The following is a 3665-nucleotide window of genomic DNA, read 5'->3' as shown; positions in this document are numbered from 1 at the left end:
CAAATTTTAAGTGTTAAACTTTTTCTTATATTCAAGTATAATTATTATTCTACATTAATATCAAAATTTATATTCTTTTAAATAAATTTTTATAATTTATGATGAGATTCTGTAATAGAATCAAGGGTTCTCCATCGACCTCTATATAAGATTGTTCTCTCCGAAAGATTGGCCTATATTCTATCATATAATAGACGAAAAGTTAAAAGTTTTAGTTTAACATTTTTTGATCATTTATTAACAATAATTCTAAATTATTATTGCTAATAAATTACCAAGTATTTTTCTAAAGTAAATACCAATTACCTATCTCAACTAAACACGTTAACTTTCATATTTTTTCAACTAAAACATCACCTTTTCTAAAAATATCACGGAGAATAATAACTATCCAATTAGCTTTTTCAACTAAAGTATAAAATAACATTTTCCAACTAAAATACGTTACTTTTTAGAATTTATTCCAACTAAAACATCTCTTTTTTTAAAAAAATATTAAGAGCAATAATAACTAACCAATTATCTTTTCAACTAAAATATAAATTACCTCTTTTCAATTAAACCATGTATTTTTTGCAAATTACTCCCACTAAAACATCTAATTATCCAAAAATATCACTAATCAACTTATTTAAAAAATAGAATAATAATGTTATAAATATTAATAACCAACCGATGACTTTCTGCAGCTAAAATATGTTACTTTTTTTCTAAAAAAACTCCCTGCATTTTCCGAAAACATGCACAATTCTATTTAATTAAATAAAATAATATAACACAAAAAAATTAACTCAAATTTCAATAAAAAATACAAAATTAAAGTAGGAATATGCATCCACATGTTTTAAGATGGTAATATATAAAATATATTCGTAGAGAAATATAAAAATTGAGTATTTAATACAATTGACAAATTTTGGGAAAGCAAATTAGGGTTTACGTGATATTGACTTGAGTTTAATGAAATTATTTCTAGGAGGTAATGAAATTTTAAATCTCTTCTAAATGTGCCTACGTATCCTTATTTATGATTCAAGCACACCTGGTTTTTTCCGTATTGTAATTATATACTTACTCCTTCTCTTTAATAACAAGTCATTTATAAGTTTTCAAGTGAAATATATTTTTATTCTATTGAATTATTTGGGTACGAATATATAACATGTTGGGTCTCTTATAATATGTTAAAAAGAGCCAAAATAAGTTATCAGGTCAAGGCTATATTTAGTATTAACGAGTCAACGGTATTTACTTTTTGTCAATAAATGCATTTTTGCAATTTTCAATGAATTTGATTTGTTTCCAATATAAATTTTAACTTGGTATGGTATTTAAGGGTGCCCGTGAAAGAGATGTGTCCTAAGTCCAATCATGTACGATAATTTATGAATAATTTTTATTTAAACTAATTTGTTTCATTTATATTAATAAAAGGCTTGTTATGTTTTTTATGGGTTTTATCTATTTAAGTGTTTAAATAAGATATACCATAGTTTAGAGTAAAGCTTTTATGGATTATGATGAGATCATAATAATGAGACCTAAAAGATGATAACTCTGAACTTAAATAGTTCTTGGTCGTAGGATTACTAATCGGTAAGTCGTAATTCGTAAAGATCGGTATATACTATGCTTGCTTCATTATGAAGGATGTCTGTTTTCATAGACATTTGTATGGTGACACTATAGCCAATATGTAGGTGCTTATTATAGAATAAGTTCATTGAACATGACTCGAACAGCTAAACAATTGATGGAGTTCACTCACGTGTCAAAGTTGTTCACATATTGATAGTTGTACAAGTGTCCTTTGACTTGAGGTCATCATAGTCATCTTGTGTACACTGAACTATACTTTGGTTTAGTTCTTAGTCTCTAAAGACAATAATAAGGGTTCTTCTGGGTGTAGAAATTTGTACATGAAGATAGTGAACGATCAATAAAGGATCCGCTCCTTCTAGTGAAAGAAGAGAATGTCATATGTTATTCCATTTATACTAGTTTAGGAATCTCTGGCCAGAGTGAATAAAATTAGAAAGTTTTTTTTTCTAATTTGCATTAAACAAAATTAGGCACAGTGAAGAGGAAAATATATGATTAAATTAGATAGGCTTGACACGAGATCCATGCCTTGTTTTTAATCGAGATATTATAGAATATAAGAAATTTCTTGTACGGTAACTATTCACTGAATATGTTCTTGGTATTCTAATCAGTGAATTCATATTATCCGGATAGTCGAGATATATTGAGAAGCATCCCTCATGATGTAAAATAAATATGATTAAATTATTAATTTTATTTAATGAGGTAAAGAACTCATATAAATAATAATAATAAAATGTTTTTATTAATATTATTTCTACTACCGGCTTTAATATTGAACCTAGAGGGTCAAATCAGCGAATGATTTATTGTGGAGGAGTTAAATTAATAATAGATGGTCATTATTTATTTATAAAATAAATAATTGATTAATATTTTTTTATAATTAATTAAATATGATTTAATTTATTATAAAATAGTTAAGATGCTTTCTTAATATTATTAATTAAGAAATTATTTTGTGAAATTAAATTCTGGAGAGAATTATTTTCTAAAGAGTTTAGAAGGGGAATTAATGATTAAAAGGCATTTTAATTATTAACTAATGGATTAATGAGATTAATTAAAATATGGAGTAAATAATTATATGAAAAAATTTTAGCTGAAAATTTTGTCTATAAATATACTATTATAAACCCTATTAGCCTCAACCCTATTTTTCACAAAAAAGGAGGCAACCCTAATTTTCTCTCAACCTCTTCCTCCCTCCATTGCTTCGATCTCTTGGTGGATACCGGTAAAGTTCTTCACACTTTAAGAGCAGCTGCTAGGGGTCTTTATTCATCATCTCTGGATCGCTTTTAAAGGTAAGTAATTGATCCGTCAATTAATTCACGAATTGTATGCGATTAATATGGGTTTTTATGCGATTTAATTATTATCATTGCTTATGTGTATGCGCTAAAATCCAACAATGGAATCAAAGCGTAGGTTGTATACATCTAGGTTCGTGATAAAAAATTTTAGAATTTTATTATGTTGTGTACTTTTTTTTATCAATTTATTCGTGTTTGGGGCTATAATCTATTTAGTTGTGGATTAAATATAAAGAAATTGTAAAAATATTTTTAATCCCAAAATATAATTCTACAATATTTGTAGATCAATAGGATATTTTATTCTGAATTTATTGATATGCAGATTATATTTTTGATCGCACTATTGACTTTCCATTAACCTATCCCAGATCGAAATATAACTCTTGATACCATGATAAAGTATGAAGAAGATATAAAAGTATGATTTTATTATAATACGATTTGTTTTCGATTACAATTAGAAAGTGACTTATATAGCCAACAACCAAATAATAAAGGAAAAAATCCTAACAAGAAAAAATATTTTTATAATGAAACTATCCAATAATAATATTTTATATGTTAACATTTCTCATGTTCAGCTCTTTGCTTCCAAGTCTCAAACAATTCGATTCAGGTATAAACCATGTTTGTGTTATCTTGCGTATTGTATGCTTTCAAAAGTTGAGTATTTCATTTGATATAAAATTCATACCCAACCCTCCTTGCGCATTGATGAAAGGTGGTCTGTAAGGCACAAAT

The sequence above is a fragment of the Apium graveolens genome, chromosome 6 (genome assembly GCF_009905375.1).
Source record: "Apium graveolens cultivar Ventura chromosome 6, ASM990537v1, whole genome shotgun sequence".
In the NCBI taxonomy this organism is placed as follows: domain Eukaryota; kingdom Viridiplantae; phylum Streptophyta; class Magnoliopsida; order Apiales; family Apiaceae; genus Apium; species Apium graveolens.
Note: the sequence above shows the minus strand (reverse complement) of the source record.